At 57.3% G+C, this 12,110-nt stretch overlaps 1 long non-coding RNA gene across 1 annotated transcript; it reads left to right on the forward strand.

Annotated features, from left to right (window-relative positions):
• The first annotated feature begins 181 nt into the window (after positions 1-181).
• LOC106031471 (uncharacterized) lies at positions 182-4,347 on the forward strand. The gene is made up of 3 exons (XR_007163324.2): positions 182-370; positions 915-1,639; positions 2,749-4,347. It is a non-coding gene; the product is annotated as an uncharacterized lncRNA (long non-coding RNA).
• The last annotated feature ends 7,763 nt before the right edge of the window (positions 4,348-12,110 follow it).

Genomic DNA, 12,110 nt, shown 5'->3' on the forward strand with positions numbered 1-12,110 from the left:
GGGACCCCCCCGGCCCCTCCGTCGTGCTGGGGGGCTGTGCGGCAGCGGGCAGGGCAGGAGGGGTGCATGAACGCCCCCCCTGCAGCCGGCGGCCCCGGTGCCTCGCTGTGCTCCGCCGCCGCCGCGCCGCCACTCTCATGCTGTCCCCATGGCCAGCTTTGTCCCCCGCCTTAGTTAATTCGCGCATCCTTATTCAGATTTGGTGACGTGGTGGCCCGCGTCGGCCGCCCGCTGGCCAATGGTAGCCCGGTGGCCATGGCAACCTCTTAATTTATAGCATATCTAAATTGGCTCCAGCCCTGCGCTTGGCACAGAGGGAAAAAAACAACGCGCCTCTATTGTTGAGGGTGGCTTGTACCTGCGCCGCCAAGTGAGTACGCACCTGGCTTGGGGGGGGGGGCCGCCCGGGGGGCTCCGCTCAGGCTTTTAATTGTGGTTTTTTTCTAATTTCCCTCCTACAATTTAATTTATCCCAGAGGGATGCTCGGGGGGGGGGGGGGGGGGTCCCCATCCCAGCTCGGGATGGGGAAGGCAGCACCTGTTTTCTCGATGGGATCGCTTTTAGTGTTGTTGTTATTATTATTATTACTATTATTTTAATATTTTTTTTGGCCGGGCTGGGAGGTAAAAGAAACGGGGGGGGGGGGGGGGGGGGAAGAATTAGGGGGGAGGATTTTGGGGAGGGGGGGAAGAAAAAGGGAGGGGGCGCAAAGTTGCGCTGCGGGCCCCCGAGGGGCTTTGTGGAGATGCCGTGGGGGGCCCCGCGATGCGGGGATGAACGGGGAGGAAGGCGAGGAAGAGGAGGAAGAGGAGGAAGGGGAGGAAGGGGAGGAAAGAGAGGAAGGGGAGGAAGGGGGGGAGAGAGGAGGCCGGGACGGGGCCGCCGCACTTCTCCGCTGTTTTTTTCTCCCCAGCTGCAGGTGCGGCGGGGCTGTGCCGAACCGGCTGCCCCCGGGGATCCGGCCCCTGGGGACCCCCCCGAGCCCCCCGAGCCACCCCGCAGCCGGGCAGAGGAGAGCGGCGGCGGCACGCCAAAAAAAAAAAAAACCCAAATCCGCAGCGTTAAGGGCATCGCCGGGAAAGGGAAAGGGAGGCGGATTTGTGTGCTTCGGGGCAAGAGGATGGAGGAGAGAAAATACGGAGAGAGGAGGCCACCGAGAAAATGAAATAAAATAAAAGGTAAAGAAAAAGAGAACGGAGAAAGAAACGAAAAAAGAAAAAAGACAAAAAAAAAAAGGGAAAAAGAAAAACCTGCGGGCGAAAACAGAGAAAAAGAAACAAGAAAAAAAGAGAGAAGAGAAAGAAAAACGGGAGAGGAACGGGGAGAGCGAGGAAAAAATAAAGAACAAAAATAAACGAAAACGGAAGGAAGGAATGAGAGAAAAACGAAAAATAATAAAAAAGAAAATAAGAAAGAAAAAAGGTAAAGGAAGGTAGGAAAAGATGAACGAAAAAAAAAGAAGAAATAAAATAAAATAAGGGAAGAAACCAGGCAGGAAAAACATCGGGAGGATGGGAACGAAAGAAGAAATAAACGGGAAGGAATGAAAGGAAGGATGGAAAATCACGGGAACGAAAAGGAAAGCTGGAGAAAGCGCGAGCGAGGAAGGAAGGAAACGAAGGAAAACAAAGAGAGGAGGTGAGAAGGAAGGAGAGAGGAGGAAATAAATGAAGAAGGGACCGGTTAAGGAGGGAAGGAGCAGGACGGGAGGAGGCGAGGGGTGCGCCCGCTGCGCCCTTCCCCAGCGCGCTGCGCCCGAAGTTTGCCCCCGGGGGGGGTTCGCCGCTGAATTTCCACGCCGGGGAGAGACCTCGGGGAGGGTCGGGGCCGGGGGTCACGGCCCCGGTACCGGCCCCGATACCTGCCCCGGGCGGGGGGGGCCGGCAATTCCCCCCCGCGCTGCGCCCCGGAGCCGCGCGGCAGAGCCGCGTTCCCACGGACTTGTTCCCGAGGTAGGTGCGGGTGCCCAAAGGCGTGTGCCCGCGGGGAGGTGCGCGCACACGCGTGGACACGCACCCCCCACGCGTGCACACCGCCAGGCCGGGGCAGCGTGCCCGCGCTGCTGCGCGCACCCGCGCCCTTCCCACGGGCACGGCCAGGCCGCGGGGGGCTCCCGGTGCGCCCCGTCGGGGGCCGCGGCCCTCGGTGGGCTCCGGCCCGGTTCCACGGCCGGGGAGGGGAACGGTTTTGGGGTGGGGGGGATACACCGGGAGGGCGTGGGGAGGCGCCGGGCACACGCTGCCACGGGAACGCGCGGGGGTGCCGGATAGGGGGTGCGGAGCTTGTGCGCCCCGCGCACCCCCGTTCCCACGGCTTGGCGGAGCCCCCGTGTCCCCCCCCTCCCTGGGGCTGGCCGATTCTTCCCGAGAAACCCCCCCGGACACCTCCGGAACCCTCCTCGGGACCACCCCAGGACACCCCGGGTACCCCGGGGGTCCCCTCGGAACCTTCCCGTGCACCCCCCGGGGACCCCCGGGGACCCTCCGGGACCTCTCCAGACCCAAGAACGGGGCGAGAGGGGGTCGGAGGGGGGGGGGGGGGGCGAGGCGCTGCCGGGCGCTGCCTCTCCCCGACTCCCGCTCCCCGTTTCGTTTGAAAGTCAAGGAACAAATAAAGGCAGCGGGGAGGGGAGAAGAAAAAGGCACCCCAGGAGCCCCCCCAGCCCACCCCCCGCTGGCCACGTCCCCCCGGGGTAACTGAGGCAGCGGCACACTGATGCACCTGACGAACCCGTTGTGTTTTAACAGGGAACGCACGGAGAAGCGGCGTCGCTTGTAGAAGATGTCGATGGAATTTACACCCTAAAAATAATAATAATAAAAAAAAAAAAATCCCCTTTCAAGAATAAAGTGTATCAACTTACAACACAACAGACGGCAGAGGGATAAGTGAAACAGACAAAAGACAAACAAGATAATAATCTGTTTCCAATCAGTTAAGCCCTGTAGAATTTGTAATACGCGGTTTGCATATTCCCCCGGTGTTTTGTAATTAATTATCTAGCTGCTAGGATGCTCCGCCGCCGACTTGGTGGAGGTTTTCCCCGATTTCCCCTATTTTCGGGTGCAGCGCGGAGCGGGGCCGGAGGATGCCGCAGCCGCCCCCTCCTCTCCCCGGTAAAAGGGGGCCGGGGCCGTTTTAACATTAAACAAACCCAGCAAGCATCTCGTCGCCGGGCCATAGGCGTTTCTGAGTGACTGCGTTACAAATTGTAAATTTAAATAGCTCACAGGATTCATTACCTCCCGCGTCTGATTTCACCCAGCCGTGAAAAATTGTCCTGGTGTACCACTGAGAAAGGGTTTGCTGCAAAGAGCCACAGCCTAATCACCAGCTTTCTCTCTCCAACAAAAGTGTAATTATTTTGTTTTGGGTGTAAATATAACCCACGGTACAAAAAAAAAAAAAAAAAAAAAGAAAAAAAAGAAAGAAAGGAAGAAAGAAAAAAAAAAAAAGATAAACCTCCAGCAGCGTCTGAATGCATTGCGGGGCCGTTTAGAAAGATCCGTCCTAAATTAATACCAAGGTTAAAAGGGGACGTGGAAATTTCCGAGAGGTGCGGGGTGCTGGGGGGGGTGCGGAGCCGCGGAGCCCCGAGAACAGCCGCAGCCCCCCCGGAGCCCCCCAGCCCCCAGGTGGGGAGGGACCCCAACACGGGAGGGACCCCAACGCCAACCCCAAGCCCCCAGGATGGGCTCCGGTGCCCCCTCGGTTTCTCCGTGCCCCCCCAGATCCCCTCCTCTCTTCCCCTTTTCGGTACCGGGGAGCCCGGCTCGGGGGGGGGGTTTGCTCGCCGCGGGTGTTTTTGTGCACAGCGGGGGAGGGAACACACAAATAAACAATCAAACCAACCCAAAACCAACAAGAAAAAAACGAAATCCAAACGAAGGACGAGGGGATTTTTTTTTTTTTTCACCTTTTTTTCGTGTTTTTAACGGGTTTATCGGTGCCTTCCCTCCCAGCTCCATCCCCGGGTTTCGGAGGGGGGGGAACGGCACCAAACGAAAAGGGGCGGCAGGAGAGGAGGGGGGCGCCGGGATCAGGCTCCTGGGGGCCGTTTGTAGGGAAAATAAAAGGGAAAATTAAAAAAAAAGGAAAATAATAAAAAAGGAAAATAAAATAAAGGAAAACTAAAAAGGAATATTTAAAACAAGGAAAATTAAAAAAAGGAAAATTAAAAAAGAAGGAGAAAGAAAAAAAAAGGAGAAATGGAAAAAACAAAACACCCAGAAGCGGGAAGGGTGCGGGATGGAGACCGCAGCCCCCGGTGCCCCGGGGCTCTCCGGCTTTGGGGCGGCCGGCCCCGACCCCCCCGGCGCCCCGACGCCCGCCCCCTGTCCCCCCACCCCCGTCCCCAGCCCCCAGCCCTTTCCCGGTGCGGCAGCGGGGCTGGCGGTCGGGATTTCTCCGATCGCTTTCCCTTCTCCCTTCCCACATCTATCTGAATCGGTTGATTTTTAATTTTTTTATGTACCTATATTTTTAATTTCCGAGGGCGGCGGTAATTGGAGAGGCTTTGATTACCCCCACACCCACCCTCCCCGAGCTCCAACCCCATCCCGGGGCCCCGTCCCCATCCTCGGCTCTCCATCCCTGCGATTTGGGACCCCCCCCCCCAAAAAAAAAAGACCCCAAACCCCCCCCGGATCCTCGCTTGTGCCGCTCCCCCTTGCACCTTGCAATAAACCGAACCTGAGCTTGGGCAAGTTAATTTATTTGGGGTGGCGTGGAGGGGTTTTGGGGGGGGGGGAGCGCAAAACCCTCTCCAAATTTCCCCGGCTTGCCGCACCCTCCCGTCGGTGCGACCTCCCCCCCCCCGGCTCGGGGCCGTCCCCCCCCCGCCCCGGCGGCGCTAATGAGGGTGTGTGTTGACACGGCGAGGCGATGCCCCCGCTTTGCCTTTGTTTGGGAGGTGTGAAAGGAGGGGGATCTGCATGAGAAAAGGCGGCGGCGAGCGCGGAGCTGCGGCGGGACGGAGCGAGCCGGTGCGTGGGGGGGGGGGGGGCGCCCCGTCGGGGCAGGAGCCCCCCGGAGAGACGGGGGGGGGGGGGGGGCTGGGGGATAAGGGAGGGGGGACAAGGGACGCTTGGGGGTTTGGTGGTGGCCAGCCCGAGGAGGGAAAAGCCCGAGGTTAGGGGGTTATCGCCCCCCCCGCCCCCCCCCCGTGCTGCCGTCGGGGGGCGGTGGTCGGGGTAAATGGGAACCCTAAATGGGAACCCCAAATGGGAACCCCAAATGGGAGCCTAAAGGGGGCGGGGAAGGGCTGGCGGAGATGGGGGTGTCCCCGTCGGGCTGTGCCCCCCCCCCCCCCCCCAACGTTTCCGTTCCCCAGCCTTGATTTTTTTCGTGGGAAATAGGGAAAAGGGGGGGGGGGGGGGCACCCGCGGGCAGGGTGCTGGGGCCGGGTGGTGCCGCTGGGAGCTGCGGGGCCTTCCCGGGAGGGGCACGGGGGGGGCACGGGGGGGGTGCTGCGGGCAGCCCGACCCCCCCCATCGGTATATAACGGGGCCGAGGCGAGGGGTCCCGTGGCGGGGGGGGGGACACACACGAAGCCCCCTCCGAAGCGCGCCCGGCACCGGCTGCAGAACCCCCCGGGGGGGTCCCACGGTGTTCCCCAGCCCCCCCCCGTGTCCCCAACCCCCCCCCCATGTCCCCAACCCGCCCCCCCCGCCCCGCCCCCGGCCCTCTCCAGGGTCCTGAACGGCCCCGGCCCCCCCCCGGCCCCCCGGCCCCGCTCCCTCTCTCGCTCTTTCGCTCCCCCCCGTTTGTTTCCTTCCTTTTATTTTTTTCTCTCTCGATTTCTCTTTTTCTCTCTTTTTTTTTTCCACCCTCTCTTTTCCTTTCCTTGTCTCTCTCTTTTCCCTCTTTTCTTTCTTCGTTCCTCTTCTTCCTCTTTCCTTTTTTCTGTTTCCTCTTTTTTCTCTTCTCTCTTTTCTTTTTTCTTTTTTTTCTTTTTTCCTCTTTTCTCGTTTTTCTTTTCCTTGCTCTTTTTTCCCCTTTTCCTAGTTCTCTTTATTTTCCCTTTTTCTTTTTCTTTATTTTTCCTCTTTCTCATTCTTTTTCTGTTCCTCTTTTTCTCTTTCTCTTTCCTCTTTTTCTCTTTCTTTCTTTACCTCCTTTTCGCTTTTTCTTTTTCCTCTTTTCTATCTTTGTTTTCCACTTTTTCTCTTTTTTCTTTACCTCTTTTTCTCTTTCTTTCGTTTGCCTCTTTTTCTCTTTCTTTCTCCTTTCTTTTTCCTCTGTTTCTCTTTTTCCTCTTTCCCCTTTTCCCCTTTTCTCTTCCTTTCTTTCCCTCACATTTTTTCCTTTTTCTTTTTCCTTTCTTTGTCTTTTTCTTCTTTTTTTTTCTCCTATTTTTCTGTTTCCTCCTTTTGATTTTTATTTTCCCACTCCTGGTTCTCTCTCTCTCTCTTTCTCTCTCTCTTTCTCTCTTTCTTTCTCTCTCTCTTCCTTTCTTTCTTTCTCTCTCTCTTTCTCCCTCTCTTTCTCTTTCTTTCTCTCTTTCTCTTTCTCTCTCTCTTTCTCTCTCTCTTTCTCTCTCTCTCTCTTTCTCTCTTTCTCTCTTTCTTTCTCTCTCTCTCTCTCTCTCTTTCTTTCTTTCTTTCTTTCTTTCTTTCTTTCTTTCTTTCTTTCTTTCTTTCTTTCTCTCTCTTTCTCTTTCTTTCTTCTTTCTTTCTCTTTCTTTCTTTCTTTCTCTCTCTCCTCCCTCACATCCCCTTTCTTTCCCCCACTTTCCCTCATTTTCTCTCCCATTCCACACACACACCTCCAGCACCGATCTCTCCATCTCTCCCCCCTCTCCCTCCTCCCACAGAGAGGTCCATTTGCCAAAGGAGCGGAAATTTTGCAGACGTGACGATCTGAGGGGAAGACCCTCGGAGCCCCCACGTCCACCCCGCCGGCCCCAGCCCCGGGGGGGTCCAGCACGATGCTCTTCTTCTGCCGGGACCGAAGCAGAAAACCAAGCTGCCAGCGGCGGGGCGGGCACGCACAGCCCCTGCTCCCCCACAAAAAATGTGGCAGCCCCAGGTCCGCGGGGGGACCCAGGCAGCCGACAAAAAGAAGTGCAAACACTGGGTGTTGCAGAAAGGTGGTGCTGGGATGCGTCCTGCTTCTCCTCCGGCACGATCCCCCTGTGGTGCCCCCCCAGGACAGCGAGGAGTCGGGCTGCCAGCTGCCCCCCCGGCCTCCCCTGGCTGGAGGGGGGTGCCGCCAGCTGCCCCCTGCCCCTTCTTCCTGCTCCTGGGCACGCACACGTGCACTCGGATCCCCTTCCCTACACCCACCTGGTTCCTAACGCAGCCCTCCGTCATGTCACACACACACTGACCACCCTATAACATGCCCCCCCCTGCAACACCCAGCTTGGTGCCCCCATATCCTCTGCCATGGGTTCAATAAAGGGGCTCAGGGCTCGGTACCCCCCTGGGCTGTCACTGTCACCTGGACACGTGGTGACCTTGCTTTCTTCTCCCTTCCCCTCTCCTCCTGCTGTCCCCACTCCCTTCTTCGCCATGCCCGGGGCACAAAAGGGGCCCTGCTCCAGGTGGGTCCCCGTCACCTGGGGCAGGGTCCCCGTGGGGCTGGGGGGCGAGCGGGAGGCTTGGAAGGAGAGCGGAGTCCCCATGGGCTGGGGAGGCAGCTGGAGTCGGCTTCTTCATGTTTTTTTCTTTAAATGCTTCTCATCCTTTTTAATTTTTTTATTATTTTTTTTTTAAATTCTGGAGCAGGACAAAAAGCAGCGCGGGGGCAGACAGGTTTCCCATCTCCCTCTTCCAGCTGGAGGCGGGGAGGGCTCCTCACCTGGGCCAGCTGGTGGCGGGGTCGAGCCCCGGGGATGCTCTGCAGGGCAGAGACCACCCCAAGGAGCCCCCCAAGGAGCCTCCGGTGCCCCCCAGCCTTGCTTCAGGTGAGTCCCAAAGCTCCTGTGCGGAGGGATTTAACCCTTGCAGTGCCCGGGCGGTGACAAAGCCCCCCGGTCGCCGGCACCGGGGCGGTTGAGTGGCTCAGCGAGGGGAACAACGAGCCCTCAGAGAAGGGAGCTGCTGGGCGGCACTCTGCTTTATTACCTTCCTGCGAACAAATGATGTTTTGGGCAGCCTCCTGTATGGGCTCGTGCAGGTTTGGGTAGGGAACGGAGGCCAGGCTGATGCAGGCACGCTTATTACGGAAACACAAAGTGTCTGTATGGGTAAACACAAATGTGAAGGCGTTGCACGCAGACGCACGCGTGCCACCCCCCAGACCACGCAGGTGCACCCCCCCGGCTCTGCTCACGCTGCTCTGGGTGCAGAGGGAGCTTGACTGAGGTGGGGGCTTGCTCCTCCTTGCCCCAGCGTCCTGAATACACAGCGGCAGCCCCGGAGGCCCTGTTCTCTCCGCAGAACCCCAACCTGGTCCTGCGCTTGAGCGCTGGCGGGGATGAGCCCCAGCAGGGGCAGGCGCAGGTCCTGGGCTCGCGGAGGCTTTGTGCAACTTCTGGGGGCTCGAGCAGGGGCTGCGACGGAGCTGGCGGCAGCCCCTGGCCCTGGATCTTGATTTCCTTGCACTGGTGCATGAGAGGAGATGAGCAGGGTGCAGGAGGCTGCACCTCGGAGCTCTCCGGTCACCCCTCGCACAGCTTCCCTCTTTGTTTCCCCCCACACCCGCACCTCGAACCCTTTGGAAAGCAGACAAGCTGCCGACGCCGGTCCTGCGGTGGGCCTGGGACAATTTATTTATTTTTTTTTTTTCACACAAGGGGTAAACACAATAATTTCAAAGGAGCGATGGCTTCCCAGCGGAGAAGCCAGGAGGGACCTGCCGCGAGGTCCTGGCGCGCTGTGTCGCTGACGCTGATTCGATCTGACACCCGGGTGTCTCCGAAGCCACCACATTGTGTGCCGCAAATGTATATTAACATTAGTATGCATTGGCACAATATGGATCCATTATTCCAGGCGCTTCTGAGAACTAGGTGCTGCGCAGGAGCAGCTGCTGCTTTTGAAGCCTCAGAGCATCAATAGATTCAGAGGTTTTAGGGCCAGAAGGGACCCCGGCGACCACGCAGCCCGACCTCCTGCGGAGCGCTGGTGGTTTCGGCATCCTGCCCCGCGACGCCGGGCTGGGCAGCACCTCCCCTCCCGCAGCTCGTGCTGGAGAAGTTGCCATCGCCCTCGGTCCTATCGCTCTCCTCGTTAATCATAAAAGGGCTTTTTATTTTTTTGTTATTTTGCCTTGTGGAGATCCGCCTTGCCACCACTTGGTCCTCTTGGGTGTCCCCCCTTCTCCCATGCCAGCGGGTGCGGGCAAGGGAAATGCTTTTCCCCTTTTGTTGAAGTTGTGACTGCACAGGAGGGAGGAAAATAAAAATATCTGTCCTGGAATGCCCGTCTTAAAAAGGATTCTCATGGTGGGGGGGTGGTATCTGGGAGATGTTCAGGTTTTGGGTTATTCCCTGGCTGTGACCATGCACCAAACCTTCAGGCTTTGTTCCAAAACATCTGTGTGCATGCATTTAGCAGCGAAGGGTGTTCTAGGAGGGTTTGGTTTATATTACTTCTCCCAGTTTATATTACTTTCTCCCAGAAAATGAAGGAAAACAATTAAAAGAGAATAAAAGTAAATAAAAAGAGCTGAAAGTCTTATGTTATGGTCACAAAAACTCATCAAATAACCACCTCTGGTGTGACAGCTGAAGACGGGTGACGATAATTCATGCCACCTCTGATCCCCGAGTCACTGCTGGGAACTGGCTGGTAAAGGGTCTGGGATCAGGTCCAGGGTTTGCCTTCGCACAGGGGTTTGTCCCTTTGGTTCCCCCATGTTTCTACTTCGTTCTGGGGGCAGCAGCCGTGCGATGGAGGAGGTAAGGCCATCCTGCCCCATTTTTGTGAGACAACCTCGACGCTGAGGTTTTAGCGACCCTGTGAGTGGGGGACACGATGCCCACAGGGGCTGGGGGGGGGCTCCTGGGGTCCCAGTCCTGCCCCAGCCAAAGCAGATATGGGGGGCTGAGGGATGTGCTGGTGCCTGCGAGCCCAGGAGGCTCTCCCGTCCCATGCCCAGGTTTGGGGTCCCGTCTCATCCCTCCCCACATGGGGCTGCTTCAGGACCAGATGCTGCTCACCCATGTGCTTTGGGGCAGCTTGGCTGACCTGCTGAGCTCCTGCTCTCCTTTCTGTGCTGCCCTTGGAGGCTTTCCCTACATGCTACAGCTGGCAGGAGAAAGCACAAAGCTAACTACCCTTTCCCATCCTGAGCTGGAGATGGTGGAAGCAAAATTTAAGACAAGCCACAGGGGTTGTCCCTCCTGGCATGGAGCTGCCCATGGGACTCCTCGCTGCAGGAGCTTAAGTGATTAACAGGAAAGCAGACAAGCTTGTAGTGGGGAAATTCCTTGCAGGATGGTGAAACCATTGAAACCAGAGCTGGCTCTGGTGGTCCTGTGCTGGTAGACGGGAGAGGGTCCTGGGGAACTGCCGTTTCTGGCACGGTGTTGCTGTATGTGTGTGTCTCCAGCTCAGGATTTTGGCGGGGTCCGGAGAAAAAAGGCAACGTTCCTGGAAAGGATGTCTCCAGCACATCTCCTCCTACCCTGCCTTGCGTGAATTGCTTCGTTCCTGGCTGCCAAGCCGGATCCTCCTTTGCCTTTTCTGTTCCGCTCCTCGGCTCGTGTCACAGCCGGCTGTCCCTCACCTCTCATCAGCCCTGACAGCGACGAGGGGAAATGAAAAAAGATTATTTGGTATCATTTTTCCCTTCTACCAGGCGTTTCATGCAGGAAACACTTTCAAAGAAGAGGGATGAATCACACAGCCACAGAAATTAGAGATGGAAAGGACCTCTTAGGTCAGCCAGTCCATTTCCCTGGCAATGCAGAAAGGCTCAGGGGTGCAGCTAGGTTTTCAAGGACTTCACCCAGTTTAAAACAACTTCGGCAACTTAAATCCATCCCAAGCCAGCTACAGCTGGAAGAGGGCTGGGTTTTGGCCGAGTGGTGCGAAGACTCCAAAGCTTTCTCCCCAGCAAGGTGCAGATTTTTGCCCTGGGATCTGCTGGGGAGAGGCTGCGGAGTGGGGCATGGAGCATCCGGACCCCTGGATGGCCACGGGCTCTCAGCTCCTGGGTCCCTGTGCATCAATTTTTTGTGATATAGATGCCAAATCAACCGTTCCCATCCTAGCTACAGGCTATCCAGCTCCTGTAGAAATTCCTTCCCATGGGGAGGGAGAGAACCAAAAAAGCCGGGAGCCGAGGGGGAGATAAACCCATAATTACGTTAATTTTCCAAGAACCCTCCAGTTCAGGGGCTTGTGGTTGAATGCAGACTTTTGGCCACCTGAACTTTCTCCCAGTGACTCTGCAAATCCTTGTATTTATTTTTCTGGTCATTATCAAGAGGCAGAGAGAGCCGCTGAGCACAGGATGCGGCCCACAAGGACCTCTCTAATTAACCCAGGAGGGAGAGCATCCCTCCCGCCTGCCCTGACCCTGTACCGACAGGGATGGAGCGGGCTCGCCAGCACTCACCTGGGCACCGAGCCTTAATCCCCGTCCCCAAAACACCCAGCCTCTGATCCGCCTTACGGGGGACAGCGCCGCGACGCTGCCACCTCCTCCTCATAAGTGGTCACCTGCCAGCTTCAGCCGGAGGCGTAATTGCCATCCTCGAGGCCTGAGCCGTCTTATTCCCCTTGAAGCCGATGAGGAAACCTCCCAGACTCCGCAGGAGGCTGTGCTGCGATCCCCCCGGCTCTTTTCCCAGGATTTATCTCCTCGCGGGGCCGGGAAGGGAAGGGTCTGGAGGGAGCGGGTGCCTCGGGGAGCCGGGGCGAGAGAAAGAAGAGCAAACACAGGTCCATTAATCCGCAGTTAGTCTGCCTTTTTTGTTAGGAAGATGAACTTGATGAGTTAATTAAGCCACAGCCTGTAAAACCAGTTTATTTGCATAGCAAACTCCTGGGCCAGTGCCGCTGTGAGCGGGCATAGCCGCGCAGACAATTCCGGGGAAATTACAGCCTCATTAATATGCTAATCTGGTTGCAGGCCTGGAACGAGTTTTGGGTTTGCGATGCTTGGGGGGGGGTCGGGGGGTGGGTTGCTTAGCAACCCTTCCCTCCAGGTAACC

The sequence above is a fragment of the Anser cygnoides genome, chromosome 17, assembly GCF_040182565.1.
Source record: "Anser cygnoides isolate HZ-2024a breed goose chromosome 17, Taihu_goose_T2T_genome, whole genome shotgun sequence".
Taxonomy (NCBI): Eukaryota; Metazoa; Chordata; class Aves; order Anseriformes; family Anatidae; genus Anser; species Anser cygnoides.